We start from the raw sequence: 22,018 nt of genomic DNA on the forward strand, positions 1-22,018 counted from the left end.
GAATTGCATTTCTAACACATGAAGTGGACCCACAATTACACTGTATTTCCTTTGCCTCGGGAGCTCTCAAGGATGCACTGTACCAGTATTTATGTCAGCTCAAGGCTGGTTTTTCTGCTCACAAATGATACTGGATTTGCCTCTCCATTTTCAGCAGAGGGCAATGAAACCTTTTATCCATTCACAGAGGAGTTTCAGCAGGAACTGACCATGTGCATGTCCCTGTACAGCCCAAGCACCATGCACTAATATTGACCTTGAGGGATGGGCTTTGACAGGGTCAGGGAGAGCTGTGTTCATTACACCCTTAATTTCCTGATACTGCCAGAGAGGATCCTAATTGAGGCTGCTATAACAGTAAAAGTTTTGGCAATAAATTGAATTTTATTAAGGTATGTTATCTTTTGAAAGCTATAGGCTCCATCATGCGTGGAAATTCTGAATATTCTCCAAGCTCTTTGACACTGCACAGACCCCATATTCTGCCTGTAGTTAATCAACATCTTTTTCATCAAGTCCTGGTGCTTTGCAGGCATCTTATGCTACTCCTTTTTCAAACTTTTTAAATTCATAAAAGCATAGCTGTTTTGACTATTCCAGAATGGTTTCATTGTTGTTCCAGCAGTTAGGAATCTAAATTTATTAACTAATGATGATACCTTCTAGGCTAAATTACACCTACTGGTTTCTACAGCACACTTATTTGGCTTAAACAGTTATTTTCACCTGTCTTCCCCTCCAGAGATATTTCTAGCTGGCAATCGAATTCCTTCACTCTCTACCTTGCAGCTGGAGACAAGCAAGGAAAGGGAGGCTTTCTCCTCTCATAAGATGTTCTCTCTACGTTGCCCTTCTGTGCAGTTATCCCAATTTTAGGTCAGTTATTGAACAAGAGTGGTCAGCAGTGGGTGCACTGTTCCAGATCTGACTTCACCCGTGTCTGCACAATGGAACAGCAACTTCCTTCCCTCAGCTGGAGATTCAGCCATCACTGGATGAGATTTGCTATTTTCACAGCTCTATTACACTGCTGATTTACACTCATCCTCTCACCAGCTATTACACACAGCCTCCTCCTTCTGCTGATTTCCCAGGGTCCAGTTGACTTTCTCCAGTCTATGAAATACAACCTATTTCATAACTTAACAACTCGTCTTAAAAAGTCATGGATGGAGGTTTTCCAAAAAGTTTGGTTTCAACTAGGAATATGCAGAGACTGTTCCCTCCACGTCTGAGCAATGACAACTCTCTTTTAAAACATCTTCACTGACAAATCCACTGACTAAAAATAGCAATAAAATCATGTTGCCAAATAAAACTAATTCCAGAGGAGAAGAATGTTTTCATGAGACAAAAGTGACTCTGAACTTCCCATCCCTGCTCTCATACCACTGGTCACAGATTCAGCTTTTCTTCATTATCAAGCCCCAAAAACATGTAAGGAGACCCTCAAAAGGCCTGCTGTACTTTCCTGACAGAGAAATCTGTCCATAATAGAAAATTCCTTTCAGACCCAATAGTTACTGCCTTAGTTCAGCTGCCAACTCCCTTACCACCACTGGCTTTGTTCAGAAATGTCTCTCTTGTCACTTCCTTTTGTTTTCCAAACTTTCAGTCACCACATTCATAACCCACCTATTTAATTAGCTGAGAAAAAAAAATGTTTTCCCTGTAAAGCTACATTTGGGCACTTGCATGAATGAAAACTCTTAATTTCTGATGCACTTCAGATGCCAAACACTGCATAGCACAATCAGAGCTTAGGGGGAAAAAAAAAACCCAATTCTGCAGCTCTTTGCCAAAAATAATTCATCACCCTTGTCTGGAACAATAAGGTATCATAAGGTAGTTTTTGATTTTTTCCTGACACACAACTGTGCTTCACAGTTGAGTGTATTTGTGTGCCATTATTATTATTTTTTATGCTTATTTCCCTCCTCGTTCTCTCATAACTCTTTATAAGAGGGAAGAGACACACAGGCTGGGAATTGCTGGGGTAGATTTTGAAGGAAAGAATGACAGAGAGCTTGGCAGTTCGCAGAGCAGAGTGAACAGTAGTGCAATATTATAGGAGGTAAATTAGTAAAGTACCTATAGAAAAAAGGATCTTTATTAGGCAAAGTTACTGCTGTGGACCAGATCTATCTAGAACAAAGTAAAATAATTGCTACCATACCAAAACAGGAGCTAAGAGTAGAAAAGGACAATATTTAATTTTCAAAAATTACACTGAAAGGATCATTTTCAAGACAGAAGGCTGCTAGAGGTAATTCGTTGATCTTTGCAGGCATCTTATGCTACTCCTTTTTCAAACTTTTTAAATTCATAAAAGCATTTAGCTGTTTTGACTATTCCAGAATGGTTTCATTGTTGTTCCAGCAGTTAGGAATCTAAATTTATTAACTCATCTTGTAAATGAGCAAGTGACAAAAAGTAAGAGGCTTTTTTCTAATTTAGGAGAGGGATTATGTTGTGGGAAAAAACTCTGAATTGGAATTAAGAGAAATGGTGTGCAATTTAATCTGTTTAAAACATCATTGACATCGAGTGGCACCAGACAGATATACTGCAGGACAAGCAGGATAACTAAACTTAGGGGTACTGTGGTGAACAAGGAGCCTTCTTCAGAGGAGGTGATCAAAACATCTAATTAAAAGGACTGTGTGAAAACATCTATGGGGCTCTCTGCTTGTAAATTCCAACTTGTGGTATCAGGTGATCTACTTAACTGGATTCTCAGAAGGGAACTGCCTGTATCTGATTTCTACCGCATTTAATCAAAATAAATGTCATTTGATTTGATTTACATTAAATTCAATTAATAATATGCTCTATAGCAGGGTCCAGGAACATTTTACCCTCTGTTGATATTTAGGTTGACTTTTGGGTTCAGTAATTTTCTTTTTCATCCACATCTAAAGCAGAAGAAATCAGCTGCTCTCAGGCTCAGTCCATTTTTGGTAGTAAATGAGCCCTGTTCCTTAGTGTCCCAGACAGATCTTAGGTACTCGAAGAGCATTACTTGCTAACACACACACATTGAAAGCAATTCTCAGATTTGAAGCAAAGGATATTTTTTCCTCAGGGCAGGAACACAAATACCATTGGATTTGGGCATTTGGGTTACTCCTTCCCCCAGCCTTTTTCCAACAAAACGAAGCATCCATCACCGTGAGGGTAATTTCCCCTGGCAAACCCACACTATATTAGGGGGGTTAGAAACTAGAAGTCTCTCCAGCAACATGCATTAATTTTTTTGTAACTGAAATTGGAAGCAAACATTGGGTGGATGTTTTTGTGCTCCATAGGAGTGAACTTCTATTAAAGCTCTGCTGTGATATCGGCAGAGTAAGGCAGGACATATGTTTCAAATGTTCCTGGTATTTTGGAAATCTAACAGTGAGTAAAATAATAATGGTTTCTTCTCATAGAGAGTTGCAGATGTAGTGCCACACAGGAAGCAGCAGAGGGTTGAGCTGCAGACAGAAGTAAAACCCAGTCAGACAAGTCATTCTCACCACACAGAGCCAAGCTCCACTCACTGCTTGTGGCACAACAGGTACAATCAGCAAAAGCTCAACCCCAGTGCCTCAGGGGGGACATTGTAACAAAATACCCTTCTCCTTACAGGGAAATCACCAGTTCAAACAAAGGTTTTTTTATTTGCAGCAAAGGGGATGGCAGCATGAGCAGAAAACGGGGAAAGTAGCTGTGAATTTGGGGATGGATTGTAAAAAGAGTCAATCTGGTTCACTGCTAAAGTAGCTACAAATTGTCATTAGGTTGTTTTTCCTCCAAACACTCTCCATCTATAGAAGTATGCCCATCAATAGGACCCCCACAATACAATTTCCTTACAGACACAGTAATATGAATTTTCAGAGATGTTATAAAGTGACTGCAATTTGATAATTCAGGACTGTGATTTATTACAGTGTTATGACTACACCCTGTTGTTTTCTACTTTCAAAAAAAAAAAACAACAAAAAACAACCCTGCCTATTATTTTTCAAGTTTGATCCTTTCCACTATTGAGGGTATAAAAGCCTTCACTTTCTTTTGTCTTAGAGATGTCAATCAAACATACATAAAGTTTTAAATTTCATAGTAATCTTAAAAGATTTTGTCTCCTCCCTTTTCCACCCACAAATGCTTTCTCTGCAGGGACAGAACTGCAGATGCCTCTCCAATGCACCCATCTACCACCTCTGGATGCTGCATAAATAATGTAGGATGGTAAGATATTGGCAATTTTCTTACATAATTTTCTTCATGAGTAAACATTCAGTAAACCCAAATCAACCCTACCACATTCTCTTTCTTGCTCCACTTATAAATAGGTGTGACTGTCTGGACATGCTGAAAAAATGCACACCTGGAATATAACAGCAATAAATCAAACACACAGAGAAACAAAAATTCAATTCATAAGTTTCGCTGGAGGACAGAAATGTAAAAAAAAAAATTGTCTTACACTTGTTCTCATCACAATAGTTGCCTGTGTTTTTCTCTCACCAACAGCAAGACTAAAGTAACTTGTAAAACTTCCTACCTTAGCACGTATCCAATTTATACTTGCTTAACCTGCTTTCTGTCTAAATACAATTCAATTTCTTTTCTTTAAAATCATGCAATTATCTTGAGTAATTTTGTGCACAAAGTAATTTTCTCAACAAAAAGATGTTGCCTGAATTTTGCACATTTATTCCCAATATAAAATTCTAGTAGGTAAATCAAATATTAACTTTTCAGTCACTTTTTATTTTGGTTTCCATAACTATAGGCAAAGTTTTAATAACTGTCAGTTTGAAATGAGACACATTGCAGATGTATTCCTGGATTCATTAAGGGCCCTGAGCATTAGTATTTCATTTGTCAGATTATTGCTATTCATCTGAAAATGTAAGGATTCAGATTTGAATCAGATGCAGAAATCTGGAAGTAGATTCCTTTCAGACTGCAACTGTATTTCCCTATTTGTTACTGCAAGCTCATCAGTTAGAATAAGAATGAAGAAACATTGATTATTCCCATTTTATCACAAACCAGCTGTGCCAAATTGATGTGTTGATCCACTGAGATCCAATGAGAAAACTCATTTTTAAAAACAAAGTGCCATGTAACATGGTTTTATATCACCATTTAGGCAGACTTTTAATGTGACATCCAAATAGTACCCAGAAGTCTCTAAAATATTTCAAAGATAGTAGATACGAATGCAAAATTATTTAAGAGACTTTTAGATAGTTATAAAATGTGTGTTTACATCCAAACCATGTTGGCTATACTTAAATCTGTAATTCTGAGTCTGGAGTCATCAGTCATGACGATGAATATAGTTCTTGGATTATCTTGAATATTTATTTCTGATAATTTGATGGTTAATTTCAACTGCTATATATTTAATCAGTTATACAAAATGCACTAAAATAATTTTGCTCCAGAAAACTAAAATTCTGTTTCTTCATTGGCAACTCAGGGTCTGATATATACATTATCCTCCAAACTCAACTAGAGATATGTGTTTCTAATGTCATTTTTTTTTGATTATTCTGCTTCGAATGATTTCTGGAGCAGCAAAATGGTTCCACTTGACCTCTTATAATTTTTATATGAACCCAAGTACATAGCAGAATACACATACTCTTAGACTTATTTTCAAAGACTTCCTTAGTATTGTACCAAAGCCCTTTCACAGAAAAAAATAAATGTATCACTTTTCCTGAAGCTATTTAATTTTCACAAGACATAATATGCAGTCAGACTCTACTGCGTCTTCCACTTAATAAATTACCTTTTCCTGTAGCTGGAAAGCAACAATATTAAAAATTACTTTTTAAAATAGGACTTTTTTTTCAGGGGAGGAAGAGGGAAGTTTTCATTAATTGTTCAGTTATTGTAGGTGTGTGACTCGCAGCCTGAGGAAGCTCAGGCTAACAGGAAAGCAGTCTGGAGCTTTAGTAGGTTTAACTTTAGTCCTAGAGCTAAGTTCAGCCATGGAGCAAATCAGGACAGCAGTAGTGATAACTCGTCGTTTAAAAATGACTGTCTAGACACAGGAGGCCATTATTTCCCAAACACAATCCCCGCTTCTCCAGAGGCTTTTCTTTCCCAGAGTTTGAGACATGGCCCTTTCAACCCAGTTTGAGAAATGACTGTTATATGGACCGTTTGGCACCACGAGATGCGAAAAATGTACCCACTCAGTTTATCACAGATTTAAAATCACGTTTTCTACACCGCCGGCATCGATCACAACACAGAACGCTTTGTCTTCAACTATGTGATTTCTGTCAACCAACTTTTTCTATTAGTGATGGGGAATGAAAAAAGACAGCGTTTTTGCAACATTCATTTATTTTAAATTTATTATTAATGTGAAAAATAAATTAAAAACAGTTCTTGCACCTTGGTATTTGATGACCTATATCAGATTAAATGTCAGTAAGAGCTGGCATTTGAGAACCTGTCTCATCCATCTTATACAGAAAATGCTACAATAATCATCATTATATAGGATTACATTAAATTAAGCAAAAATCCACAGTTTGAATATTTTAGGAATCTCAGGGCTCCTTCACAGGCAGGCCTGCAGAAAGGCTAGGATTACATTTAGACTTTAGACCTCAAAGGCTTCAAACCCTGAAAACTGAAGATTTAAAGTCATGATGAGTTCGCAGTCAACACCAAGGATGCAGATTTTTTCTTTCCAGCAAATTCACAGAAGAATATATCAGTGGTTATTAAATGCAGTGATGGTTCAAACTCTGGAAATCACAATACTGGACACTGCTGGAAGCTGACAGGTTTGCTGTGGGAACCACTACTGTATGCTGGTTTATTCTTGCTTTCTCATCTGAGCATTTGTTTTTGCTGCAGTTAAGAAAAGTCACATTGAGGATTCTGTGAGAAGGGACTGTGCTGGTATGTTCCTCAATGTCCCTGCTCTCAAAGCTCTTGGATTAGATTTAAGTCATTAATTATAATCAATGACATCAAAGATGAAGATGATGTTTGATGTTTGACAAAATATTACACCTGAATTTTATATTTAAATATATATTTATTCTAATTTATATAAAAATATACTTTAAAGCAAATCTATACATGCTAATAATCTCACCTTATCCCAAAAGGGACCAAAACTATTTAATATTTTATCTACACCAGCAAACACTTCTAACTCAATAAATCTTTAACTGATTTAAATGGTGCAAATGGTTATTTATCACAGTGCAGAACAGAAAATAGACAGCCTGTACTTGACAGCAACAGATAGAGCTGATCTGTATCTCAGCTTCTTTTGGGGATGAAGCAGTAAACTTTGCAGGTTAAGGAATTATTCCAATCTAATTGATGATTCCAGTTGTGAACAGCAACAAGAAGGTATTCAGGGCTCACCAAGAAAAATGTATCTACCCAAACTATAACAACCACACAAAATGAAATAAACACAATATTCGCATCCAGCACTGCCACGGTCCTGGTTAGAAACCTTCATTCTTTAATGTTTTTGGTTTTGCTTTTTGGTTTGGTTTTTTTTTTTTTTTTTTTGGTAAGGTAATAAATTCTGAAGTGAATATTAGAACTTGTCCTACATCTTGAGTTTCTGATTAAACATTTTCTGCTGGAGAGATTGGTTTGGATGCTGCCGGTCCATGCCAGGCTCAGTAATGGCCCATCTTTATGCAGGACTGAGAGCCTCTAATCTCCCTGCTACAAATTCCTAAATGGAGCATTATTTCATGTCAGCAACAAGTGAATTTTGTGATGCCATGACTCACCTTGGCATTTGACAGTAAGTGAGCAAAAATAGGCAGTTCTGCTTTCCCATTCTGCCAAATTAACAAGTAATTTTCTCCCCAAAATCATACTTACAAATTAAATAAAATAAAAAACCAAAACCAAACCAAAAGTCTTGTCTGAAACAAAGATCATAGAAAACAAATTACCAAGTTAATAGAAAGAGAAAGCAAAGCATGATTTATACAGAACTGTAATATTTGAAATTGGGTTGGAAGTATTGTATTTGCATTAGTTTACCTCTTCTGAGATCAAAGACTCTTTAAATCTGCATGATATTTTTTCTTAAGGCCTTACAAAAAAGAACTCAATTTCAGTTAAGTGACAACAAAATTGGTTGCATTCCACCACAGAGAAAGCTCTTGTGTTTTTGCTGTCGTTACTCCATTCTTGATCTCTTAACCTTTAATTTGCAGCAGCTAGTCCTAGTGGGAAGGCAGAATAATTCATAATACCACTACTAATTAGTACATAATCACTAGAACCAATAAGGAGCTGCTAGAAAATTGTATATATGCAGGATTTAAACTCAATGAATGATGATTTGAAGCACAATCACATAAAAAATAGAAGGATTTCAATTTGACTTCCGAAGGTTCCACAGCTGAGAGCCCATCAATGACCTGCCACATGACTTAATATATTTGTACTGTGGCAGAGAAGTTATACAAATAATTGTCAAAAAAAAATTCCTGCTTTCTGCTCTAGTTAGCAACTATTTTCATAAACTTTTCCTCAAAGTTTTACTGAATGCTATGAAGAATACAAAGACAACAAAGTTTCCATATACATAGCAGTATATAATAATAAGCAGACACTGACAGGAGTATAACAGTAAATTAATGGGGGGTTTGTATTTTGATGCTCAGAGTGATAAATATGCATCTATTTATTTATGTCAGTTATTGGTTTGAAATTTCCCATTTCATTTGAGTGGATCATTCTAATAATCCTTATTTACTGAGTTATCTGCTGCTGCTTTCCACATGAAGTTTGTGTCATTTCAAGAACACTGAAAACCTGGCATGACAAAGTACTTTATAGAAAAGCCATAATACACTCTCTGTTACAGAACTGTGAACATAAGTAATGAATTAAATAAGAGACTGCAGGAAGCAATCTGGGAATTGTGGGATTAAAGAGGCTGCCAGCTGATCCAGAGACACAGCATCCACTTCTGCTTCAAACACACCATTTACATAATTTTTTTTAAAGTAGTTGTAAAATGCACTAGCACAAAATTATGCAATGTCTTTGTTTACAGAAATAATGAAAGGATTAGCTGAAAAAAAAAATCAAAAAAATAAAATAAAAACTGGACCTTCCTGTCTCCCCCAAACAACCCATAAAACAACCAGTCATGGGAAAATTTCACCAAGTTATGCAAAACAAAATAAGTAATATTTCGGGGGGATAGTGGGCAAGATTCTATCTATCTATCTGTCTATCTATCTATCTATCTATCTATCTATCTATTTAATCTATCTAATCTGTCAGACACTTTCAGAGCTATGAGACTGTGACTCCTGCTCCACTCCTGTTTGTTCTCTGGGGATAAAAGTATGGTGTTGACAGCACGTTCAGCATGGAAAGAACTACAGAAAGTCACAAACCATTAATGACTTAGTAAAACAGAAAATAAAAAGCAACTTCAGTACTTCCCTTCTCCTCCTGCCCCACTCATGGGCCTGCACTCGGCTGTGCATGTTGCTGAGAGATGGAGACACCCGGTAACACCTCACTCCTTTGCAGTCTGAAAGGATCCCATTCCTGGTTTATCAACAGTAAAAACCCCACTATTAATGCTTTATATCTGATGTGCTGAGTGGTAGCAGAACAGGAGGTAAACCTAAGCAGGATATGGAGCTGTACATACCAGCCCGAGACATATCGATGGAGATAGGTTTTATTAAAGCAGCTGATATCATGGTGTATCTACCTGTCAGGAAGGTTTAACTTCTTTATTTTAAAACAAAATTGATATATACTGACATGAGCAGAGAGTGGATCAGCAAACAGCCTTGTGGGATTTGGAGGGGTCTGACTGTTAGCTTGCTGGCTTGCTTTACAGAATGAAAGCAGTAGTCCACAGGCATAATTAGCAAAACATATTTCAGGACTATTTTTTTTATACATTATTTTATTTGACGTCAGAAAAATAATTAATATCTACTTTGCATATTACTTGCGATAGCAGTTAATTTACTCTAATCAGCCTGAGGTGAAGGGAGAATAGATTAACTTGTGGCTTTCTTCCCCTCATTTTGTTCCAGCATAATTGTCCTCCTCTGACATAACCCCAGTGAATAACCTTACAATCTCCAGCACTATTTTAATCACTCCCATTCCTCGCTGCTCCCTGTGATGAGGTAGAAGACAACCAGGGTTGAGGTGCACAAAACACCACCTGCTGCAGAACAGTTATTTCCTTTCTTACCTCACTAAAAGATCTGTTCCTGGGCTTTTCACTTTTTATTCCAAAAGAGGGAAAATTGAAGAGCGGTAAAGACATTACTTTTTATTCTTTAAAGCTGTTCCTCTGTTCAGCAACCAATAATTGCTTGATATAACCTGCTTCTTGATGCTACCTGGCAAGGGATGTGCTTACTTGTCAAAGCACAATGGAGACAGCAGTGGTGACAATCAGCACAGCAGATCAGATGGTGCCCAAATCTCAGTGAAACCCACGGCAATATAAAGGATAAACCCCAGGGAATTAAGTTGTGCAGATGCTTTTGAAAATCCTGATCGCTTGCTTCCCAAGTCTCAACATCTCTGAGATCTAGTCCTCATCCCTGGAAAGTCAGATTCAAACAAGATCTCGCCACACAAGTTGTGTCCCACCAAGCCCCTGCACAGCAGCCAGAGGGAATGAAGCACTGTGAACTAGGACTCACAGCAGCACTACTCAATTATAATGCAAAACTCCATCCTTTCTGATAGTATTTGGTTGATTTTTTTTCTTTTTAATTAAACTAGTAATTGAGGCTGTCCTATGTGCTGAACTCAATTAAATAAGTCAGGGTATGTTCAAAACATGCTCAAAAAACTCTGCCACTCAAAGTCCAGGCTGGAACATCTAATCTGCAAGTATCAGACAGCTACAAACATGAAACAAATTACCATCTGAGCATCATGCTATCAAACATATCTTGGAAAAGGCAGCACTCATTGCAGTATCTACACAACAAGTAAAAATCTAAGGACAGCTCCCAAGGTGAGGAAAACTTCAATCAAAAGGAAGTGTGGACTGAGGAGAGCAGGGCATTTATTTTCTTTATTAGTTATTTACTCTGAATTAGGAATTTTGGTTCAACGTTCTATCAAGCAGTGATTTTGGCAACACATGAAATTTTATGGTAAGAGGGTAGCAGAGTGGAACAGATGGGTTTAACTCAAAGGCTGGGTTAAATTTGTTGCAGACTAGATGAGTTCTTCAAATCTGCACGTATCTATCTCAACATCAGAGAACCTGCCCAAGCATTTCCTTTGGAAGCTTTTTAGCTTTCTATTACTAATTAAACAGAAGAGAGAACAAAAGAAATAAAAGCCGTTATGAGAGATACAAAAAATCTCACATTTCTGCTTGATGAAAATTATTTATTTATACATTGATAAAAAGCTTCAATAAGGTAATATTTGATGGCTAAACACTTGTCTGGTGTGTCAGAGGAGTGGTAACACTTGAACTTGGAAATATCAGGCAATGTATGAGGATCTCCTGGGGCCATGGCTTCCCCAAGATGTTTCCTCTTCCATGGGAACTGTGCAAGTTCCCAGGTCCACCTCAAAATAGAACAGAAAATCTTTTGAAGGACAGAAAAAGTTCTCCCCCCTTGAGTCACACTTAGGTATGGCCCAGACTCAAGGAAGCAGCTTGGAAGGGCACTAGGTGTGCTGTTTTACTTGCGTCTTTCCCTAATTTGTTAGGGATATCCAGCTATTCTCATATTCATGGAAAGAGAAGATGTTTCAAATCAATGCTCAGTAATTTTTAAACTGCACACTGCCATCACACATTTATGAAAACACTAGCTATTTATAGAAATAAATAATTAGACATAAAGCTGTTTGTTGCTCATAACAGATCACTGGACATCAGTAAGATGTTCATTAATCTTTGTTTCAATTTGAATGGGAACACATTCTGTTTGAAGTACAGAAATGGAAGCAATAAGAGCTGAATCCACGTGTGTTTTATTAGCAGTTGTTTTTCACATGTCTTCTCTAATGTCACATAACAAGGTCAGTGATCCAAGAAAGCTAAGAAAATCACAGGGTAAAAGGAATGAAAAGGATGATATTTATTAAGCCTTTTTTCAAGTTTTCCTAATAAAAATCCCATCACCAATCAGTCATTCGTAACAAATACTCATTAATTGTCATCCTTCTCAAAGCACTCAGCAGCAGCAGGGTATTTTTAGAGGTGGGGAGGTTGAAGTGTAGAGCAATGAGCTCAGAAAACTGACAAGCATAAAAACAGGAAAAAAAGTCAGGTTTTTCTTTTAGGTCTTACATCTGTGCTTTATCCATCTGTTTATAGTTGGGTCTGTAGTAAACACCAAGTAGGCAGCCTGCCTAGAGATTAAACACATCATCAAGTGACAGAGATGTATTGGCATTACCTTATGTGCTAGGTACAGCAAATATTTGCTTTCATTTCCCAAGCTCTGCATTGACATCAAATAATTTATAACTCTATTGAGTATAAAACCTCAAAATGGCATGATTTGGCTCACGTAAAATTAATCTGACATGTTACAGAAGAAGAGGAGGACTCTGCTAAGCCGTGACACACACCAAAAATTTACAAACACAAAATAAGTACTCAGTTCTGCCTTCTGAACACACAACTACAAATCAGTTTTGGTAACATTTCACTGAGATTTTCTCTATCTTTCTGGTAAAGGTATTAGGCCTCTGCCACAGGCAGTACAGCAGAGCCACAATGGGAGCTGCTGTAATTAAGGCAAGATGCTTCATTTTATCAACACAGTGATGTGTGTTCTTTGATTTCCTCTGTTTCTATGACAAATTTCCCAGACCTATTTCTGTACAAAGAGTTATCTTCAAGGGACTTAGATTTTGCAGCTAAACAGCCTTATACTCATAGGTCCTTATGTTCATTTTTGCTGAGATCCCGTTGCTTTTTGCATGCAGGACGCATAGTTCAGTTTTCAAGGATGAAAAAAGAGAAAGATGTACTTGCTGAAAGAAAAAGATGCATATACTCTCTCTAGGTTCTCCCACCAAATCACTTTCACATCACTGGCTACAATATTCCAGCTCAAATACTCAGGTCTCCCATGAACACTGAATACTTATAGGATTAAATCAAAGACTGAGATTGTTCTACCTACACAAGGTTTCTTTTTGGAATATTGAAATTTCTTTATATTCTTTCTTTATATCTACGACCAGGGTAAAACAAGAACCATTCTATTTTAGTTTGGTCTAAATTCCTGCCTTTTTCCAAGTCTGTCTATCCATCCAGTTTTCACTCTAAGTTCCTTAACTAGATGTTTATCCTCACCTCACTGTTTTTAAGCTCTGCCCTTTGAGTGGAAGCCACGAAGGTTGAGCAGTCTCAGCTGTCTCCATTTCAGATATAAAAGGCTTAATTGATTCAGCTTGTTTTTGAGATCTTGAGTTTGGCATTCAATATAGAGTAATTGCCTATTCTTTAAAAGAGCTCTTGTTGCACATAGATAAATTCACTGTATTTTAAACACAAAATGAATTTTAAAATGCATATAATGATTTGAAATATTTCTTCATTGCTGTCACAAAGCAGTTTAATTTTTTTTTCTTTCATCTATCATGACTGAGCTATAAATCCAGCAGTAGAAATAAGCATTTTCATTTGATTAAGCATTTTGAAGCCGCACTGAGCTTGAAGCACAAAATGAGAAATAAAATGACACAATGAAAGGTAAATGTCACCAATCTTATGATTTAAAATACAATTAGAGAAGACTTAAATCTTATAACAAATTCCATGTATGAGTTTTTTTTTAATTTAAACCATACCACATATGCAAATATGCTACAGCTTCACCTACAGAGGCCAGGGCATGGTCAGCCAGAGCCCTGCAAAACTGTCCTGGTGCCAACAGAGCTGCAGTCTGACATTTACTTTGTACACTGTTTGGGAGAATGGTGTTAGAAACAGAAAATGGGAGTCACAGAAACCAGAACTGGATCAACATTCTTAGCCATGTCTAATGAAGTAAGTTACAGATGCCTAAATTTTCATGAGACCTTCTAATCTGGAAAATAATTCATAGCCACCGACAAGACAATATATGTGTCTGCAGGTAATCAGAATGGTTCGTAAGATCCACCTCCCAGAGAGAACTTCAGCACCTTTCCTTTTCTTCCCTGCTTTTATAGCACAATTCCCATCAAAGTAGCCTCCAAGAACACCTAGTTCTACAGAGAACCTGAAATTTGAAGTTTGCCTGTCAATTAGATTAGGGAAATGGAGGAGGCAGAAAATACGGGCCATCGATATCCCTCAAAGCACCAGGGTTAGCTCTGACACCCACATGTGAGCCTGGTCAGCACTTCAACAGATCGGACTTGACGGTACTGGGTTTGAAATGATACTATTTGCTTCCACAGAGAGGTGAACAAAATATGGAAGCTCTCAGGCTGAGTTCAGTGATGCACACATAACACCATTAGAGCTCGACTAAGTGCCAGTACTACCCAGGCTAAAGGGGCTGCTGAATGCTGTAAGAGCCAATTTCCCTTCCCTTCTCTTCCATAACTCACAGTGGCTGGCGTTATCCTGCATGCAGCTTCCCAGAAAAATATCTGTTCCGTGATGGTACCAGTTTCAGGAGTCAGGTAAAGTGTTTCATTGATGTAAAAAGGGCTGAAGCACCTCTCATTTTATTCATTTTGGTTGCAAACAAGTAGTGACTGAGAAGTGCTAAGTACACTTTCTTTTCTCCCCAGTCTTTACCAGACTAAATCGAAACATCTTTCCCCAGAGATCTGGCACTGACAGTGACAGTCATTACTCTTAATACTCAAAAAAACAGTATCATCTGTAAAACCTGTAAGATCTCTACTTAGAAAAGGAGGCCTCTGCAATCGTCATCTCAGGTTTTTCTTACAATTTGTAGAAATCCATACTACACTGCAGTGGAAAAAGCTTCCTCTCAACACCTGTGGATTTCAAATTGCAAATTAGGAGCTCTATTTCTCTGCAGTATCACAACAGTAAAATAAAATACCAGCAGGACACCAGATGTGAAAAGGTAGGATTTGGCTTGCCACGAAAAATTTGGGTAACATCCAAGAGTAAGGGAAAATTGAAGCTTTTTTTTAACTCTGTTTTACATGAAGTGGCCCATTCATTGCTCCTATTTTCTCTTTACCTAAACAGAAGTAGGTTACTTAAATTGAAATGTAGTTCAATCATAGACAATTAACAACTGGAGATTTGTGTCACAGCGCTAGAGAAGTTATTTTCCCACCACAGAAACATATTCCTTTCATTTTCAGATAGACAGGCATTTAGGAACATTTAAACTGTCTGTGTGACTGCACCTAGGAAGATATTGAGTAAAAATGTCATTTACATAGGATTAGAGTTGCTTTCTAGCTGCTTGGAATACTGAAAATATTACCTAGGATTATACAATACACACACATCTTATAACTGCACATAATTACTTACATGACAGTAAGACAGAACCTACGACTTCATAAACATAAGAAAGCTACTGTCATAGCTCTTCTATCTACACTATTGCTCTTTGAGTAGATAGAAAATAGCTAAATTACCTTTCTCATCCATGGCAAACCTAATACAAGCTCTCAAACCCACCACATGCTGAGTTAAAAATACAGCCCAGGTGTCCCTTGTTATTACTAGCTGTCATATTTTTTATTCTAAGAGGCCTGTAAAACTTCATTATCTGATTTTACAGTGGTGTAACAAGTAAAATCCAAGTAAAAAAGCACAAGGAAATGAAACTGTGCACTCCAGGAGGTGGCTGGCTGGCCATCCCTAGTGAGGATTCTCCCCAGCAGACAGCCTGGGTTTGAACTGTGGCCAACTTACCTTAACACCTGTAAATCAAAACTAAACCTGGGAACAAATTGCATGATTTTTTATGAATGTGCAGGATCACATCTTTCCTTTTTCCTAACAGACACCTCCCCGTGTCTGTAACAACCCAGTATGGGTCTTCATCCTGAAGTTTTCTTTACTTTCTGCCTTCTTTCTTTTTCCTGTTCTCATTTTTTCCCCAAAGAAGTTTGTTCACTCTTCATATACTTCTGTCCCATCTCACCCAATTTGCTCCTTTTGCATTTCCACTTGAATCTGCTTGTCTGATCTGAGCTTAATTTTACTGCCCTGACTACAACCTGGCATTTCATATTGTCTTTTCCATATCTGTCCATACTCACTTTAAGCACTAAATCGCATTTTCTTTTCTGCAGCTTCCCAATGTGATGTTTCAAAATTGAAGAAAGAAGCAATGGCCTCAAGACACTAAACCCCATCCATTTAAACTTGATCATAGAGAAGACTGTAATTGTGAGTCTATCTACTTGTCTTTTCCCCTGAAACACCTATGCAAAGAAATATCATGGTAGAATAAATCACACATACCCCTGTATGTGTGAATATGGAGGCAGGCCAGAACAGAAACAGATAGCTTATTTGGCTTTTGGCAAGATAGTATTTGGCATTTAATATATCAAATGGTAATCTTCATTGTATTTATTCAGCTGAGCATTTAGGGTGCATTTAAATGTGAGAATGATAAATACAAAAGAGTTATACAAACTGCAATCAAACTAAATGCCATTCTAGGCCTAGGAATTATTCAAATGAAAATACAAAGAGAATTGGGGAGTTGTTTTTTATGAAGGATGCTAACTAATACCTCTAGGGGTTTATTTGTAGGTGCAATTTTTTTTTTCCTCCCAGGGGAAAACTGGACCTCTAAGGCAATTGTCTTATGAAGTCTCATCTGTGTGTGGTATGATAGTCTATGTATGGGCTTGATTTTCTCATTCACCTTTTATTAATCCTCAGATGCAATCAAAGAATTTCTGCAGATGGCTGATCAAAAGCCACTGCAAAAAACAAGAAACTCACAAATCAGGCACTGACTCAGGAAAAACTCTTGTGACTTTTCCACATTTAGAGTTTTGGAGTAATTTTTTGAGTGTATACTGTCACATATCTGTGGTCCAGCTGCAGTAACTTGATTTCAGTTTTGTGTGTCCCTCCCCACAATTCTGGGTAAATTAATTGCCAGATATTTACACGTTATTTGTCATGTGTTTATCTCATACCTAGGGGGGACAGATGTTGAACAGCTGCAGAGGTGCACTATCTTTTGTATGTGTAAGGAAGTGGGTTTGTATTTCTGCCTGGGATTTCAATCCTTATCTTTCTGCAATACAGCATTTGCCATTTAATATAGTAGAGGATAATCCATGTTGTATTTGTTTAGTTGTGCTACACAGAACATTAAATCCAGGAACATTTTTTCTGCAATGTCCTCAATCAGTTGCAGGGGCTGATAGCAGAATTGTATGGATATTTTTGACTGTAGCTGTTTCCCTGTTTTGCTTTCTGTAGCTTATTATGCGTTATAGTCAGTCTCCTACACCCCCTTTATCCATATGTTTACTTGAATGCAAATGCCCAAACCTGTTTGTGTGCAATTTTTTTTAACCAGCAGAGGTTAAAGCCAACTGAGGCAAACAGAAAAGAAGTGTCACTATACACATCAGTATTGTATTTCTCTAGTGAGAAAGAAGGGAACCTGTCAGCTAGCTGAAATCTCAGTTTGTCCTTGCTTGTGCTAAGGGTACCTAGATTTCAGGAGTTCAGAGCTCTACTTTGCAGGAGCCTAAAGGTCAGACCTGCTGCTGCAGAAATGAAGCAGACTGCTCACTGAGGTGTGTCACATGTACAAATTCAGGCAGCCAAACCACAACACTGTTTGTCCACAGGACATGTCTGTGGTCTCCATGACAATGTTTGCCCCCCAAGACCACTGCCCTGACATCAGTGACTTGAATACAGCTGTGGCACTTTAGGTCCTGACTTCTTACGTCCTCCTGCAACCCTATTAACTAATGAGTTTGGGCCAAACAATGTCTGAAAGCGAACATCGCAGCATGTATCCTGTCCATATTTAAAGTGGTGTTAAGAACTGTGCATAGTTTTACAGTTAAATAAAGAAAAGACCCCATTTAAGAGCAGTACATTGTGAGAGATGACTGGAGCTTGCCTGTGAGTGCCTGCAGTAAGGACACTGGTACTTTGCTGCTGCCATTTATAACTGTATTCTTGCTATCCTAGAATTCAATAAAAACTTTACAGTACAATATTAACATCACATATGCAGTATCACCTTCTGATGCCTCCAAGGTGATACAGCTCTTTGGTCTTTGGGAAATACAAAACCCCAGAACACTTAGTAATAACAATCTCACAGAAAGCAACAGCACCATCTGACAGAGCACAGAAAGCACTGTGGGGCTCAGGAGGCACCGAGGGCCCCATCTGGTGTAAGCTGCACTGTCAGCAAGCACAGAGCACTCACTGGTGGATGTGTTACTGCTTATGCCTTGTAACTGGTCAATGATGTTAATTACAACTAAATGTTCACCGCAGAACTTTATGACTTGTATGGACAGATGAACACAGACTTGATTAACAAGCTGGAGACTAAATGGAAGTATTTCTGAAGCTAATGTTTCTGAAAACTATTAACAGAATTTAGTCAAGTAATATTTCCTGTTCCTAACTGGCAACAGAGAAACAGATCATACAACCATATCTCCAATGAGTACATGAGATGAAAGAGATGAATATCCTTATCCAGTCCTCTGGTCTGTGTGTGGATATTCACAGTAATAAATCTCTTGTCAGAAAGCTTTTGCATTCTATCTCTCAGCATCTGTACTCCTACTAAAACAGTCTCATCCTGTATATGTTTTGTTTGGGCTTTTTTTTTTTTCCATTTTTGCAGAAGGGTCAAAGGCCAGCTCACACATTATCGTGCTGATAGGCAACTGCTGCCAACTTCACTCTCCTGAAATCTGTGTAACAATAAGGTGATGACAGGCACTCCCAACACTCTGGCAGCTGTGCCTCCCTGAACTTCCCAGTCCCACTTTGAAAAATGGAAGTGGAAAGACTGTAGAAACAATTTTCTGAAGTTCTGCCGGACTTCAGAAAACCATTATTAAGAATAATGAACAACATAGAAGACATTTTGCTTGAAAAACAGCACCAAAAAGTAAGGGATGACAATTATGGAGAAGAGAATTAGACATCCCCCTGTTCCAGATGAAATAAGATGCAGCTGAGTAAGGATGTATAGGAAAAAGCTGTTGGTATAATTAATTTTAACACAAGCTGAACCAACCCAATGGCTCCGCCCTGACTCTCAAGGATTAGTGTATCACCTACACAGGTACAAGTTAGGGGGCACCTGGATGAGCAAGAGGACTTCAGAAAAGGATATAAAAGGTAAGAGGTTATCCCAAAGCAAATACAAAGATTCCAGTCCTGTTAGTCCTGACAGCGGCACAAGTACCTTGATTTGGTCTTACTATGACACAGTCTGTGGCATCTTCTCTGGAAGGTGCTCAGTCACTTCCTGCCATGACCATGTTCAAGCACTGTTTTAAAACTGCTTTCTGTTTGCTTTGGATTCTTGTACAGGTCTAGTTTAGTGAGTGGCAACACAGACTGCTCTCTGTTGACTTCCCTCTGTTGAGGGAGTGAAGCTGGAAGGGCTCAGAAAGAGCAGGTGCAGAAAAATGTAACAGGGAGGAGAAAATCAAAATTCCTAAATCACTTTTACCAAGGTAACACCTAACCCACAATCTAGACCCAAATCAGTTATTTCACAGCACTAAGGAAAAGCTGCAGAAAAATAGTAAATATTATATTGAAGTTTTTAAAACAGGAAACAGACATACAAACTTTCCTACTTCCCTTAACTTCCCAGGAAAATGGAGACCAAATTGAGACTATAAAAAGCACAGCCATCAGAAGTTTGGATGAAAGAGGTGTTGGTGGTGGGGAATATATGAAAAAAAGTTGCAATGAGTGAGTTTTCCTTGTCTAGATTAAAGGAAGTCTCTTAGTTGTCCCGAAGTAGCTAAAAAGTCACTACAAGAACGAAATAAACTCATTTTTGTATCAGCTCACAGCATGATTAAAGGCAATAATCTTATTTTGTAAGAGGTGAGGAATGTACAGGTCCATGTAATCTCCTCTCTGAATATTATGAATTAAATTGTTAGACAAAACCTCCGTGAGGAAGGCTCAAGGCAGTTTGTTCTGCCTTCAGATAATGTGATAAAATAGGTGACCCCTCAACCTCTAACTCTAATCTCTATTCTTCTTCAACATAACGAGGAAAATGTAGAGCAGGTGTGGATTTAGGTAACATCTTTATGCTCTAAGTAAGAACAAAATAAAATGTGCATCAAAAACGTTACATGCACAAATTCAAGCATTCAGATGTTGGCAAATATTATAATTCCTGTGTTGTCCTAAATTATCCCAGGATATGAGTAATCAAAATTATTTGATTACATCCATGCTTATTATTATTTCCAAACGCCCTGCCCTGTGCCCTGAAGAGTGATCATTGCTTTTCTACATAATGTGATGCCCTTTGACAGAGATGTATTTTGTTCAAATCCTGCTCTGAATGCAAAGCTGCTCATTTCTGAACAGGCACTTACCAGTGTTCACACCTCTGTCTCCCACCACTTCCCAGATATTAATGAATTCTTCCTCACAAAATCCTCCCAAGCTTAAATGAAGGGATCTCCCACAGAATTTAAACCCAGAATTTCAAGCCTACCCAGTAATTATGATTGCTCAACTTAAGCCCAATACTGCACAGCCTCATTCTGCCTTTGACAGAGATATTACTTTTTAAAAGCCTCATTCCAAATCACAGATAGTTGAACACAGACAAAACTTCTGTGTGAGGCCACAGGTGGCTCATGCTGGTTATTCAAATATTATAAAACACATTAGCAGCAGTGTCTTGTAGAACATTTGGCTAAAACAATTAGCCAGCAATGAACAGGAATCCTCTCCAAAAATCTTGGACAAAATAATAAGTAGAATTCAGTTTTCTTTCCCAGCAAAAAAATCCTCATTCATGTCCTTCCTAACAAAGGGAGGTAAGAAAAATTAGGAAAGAGTCATTAAACTTGAGAGTCACTGTGGTCTACAACGTGCCAGCCAGCTGTGGTAAGAGAAGTGAATGTTTCTGCATGTGTATTCAATGTGCACATCACACACAGACACACACATGGACTATATAAGTAGCCTCACTTAAACAACTGACCAATCTCAGCTGTTACCTGAATTGAATATGACCTGTGGGCACTCAAAACTTTTGAAATAAATCTGCCATGCACTTAAATCCCAACAGTAAGATTTCGTTTTTGAAAATGTTAGAATATATATATATCAATTTTTGAAATGAGAGCTTCGTAGGCTGAAGTATTATGACCTACTAAAATACTACATTCAGAAAATTCTACATGACAAAAACCCAGTAATTTAACAGGGAGATTTATATATAAAAAACTAACAAACAAACTAATCCTTGAACTTTCAGAAGATGTAAGACTTTCACATCAGTAAACCATGTCAAACACTCAGAAATCCAAACAAGAGCTTGGCTTAGTGTAGTCAAGCAATTTTTGTTCCAATTTAAATATTTTGGTTAGAGGTCTGATTTTCTGTTGAAGTCAGCGTAATCCCTGTTGGGAATGTAGTTTGCTTATTCTCCTCTCCTTATGCTCAGCCAGAGGAGCTGTGCCAGCAGAAAGTACCGAGTGTTTCCATTCTGCTGGATGAGATCAGCCAAGAGGTGGTGCTGTGCAATTCCTGTGCCTGGAGAAGTCTCTGAGAAAAACTGTATGTTTGTAAAACTTACAAAGCTGAAAGACTGTAAGTGGTTATTTCTCAGAGGGTAGAAAAGGCAGTGAGTTTCAAATATCCTACTATTAATACAGTGTTCTCATTTGAAATCTGTTATATACAAATCCCTGAGTATTTTGGTTTGGGGTTTGTAGATTTGCTGTCAAATCCTAATGAATAAAAATTATCTAAACCAAGCTGAAGCAGAGTCAACGAGGCCATTTTTTTCCTTGATGGCCTTTTTTTAGACTTCTCTATGCTAAAAGTTTG

At 37.8% G+C, this 22,018-nt stretch overlaps 1 protein-coding gene across 8 annotated transcripts in view; it reads right to left on the minus strand.

The window, feature by feature from the left end:
- The window catches only part of LRP1B (LDL receptor related protein 1B), a 675,294-nt gene that overhangs the window by 254,746 nt on the left and 398,530 nt on the right, over nucleotides 1-22,018 (minus strand). The gene's annotated exons all lie outside the window — the stretch shown is intronic.

Source organism: Pseudopipra pipra, chromosome 7 (assembly GCF_036250125.1).
Source record: "Pseudopipra pipra isolate bDixPip1 chromosome 7, bDixPip1.hap1, whole genome shotgun sequence".
Taxonomy (NCBI): Eukaryota; Metazoa; Chordata; class Aves; order Passeriformes; family Pipridae; genus Pseudopipra; species Pseudopipra pipra.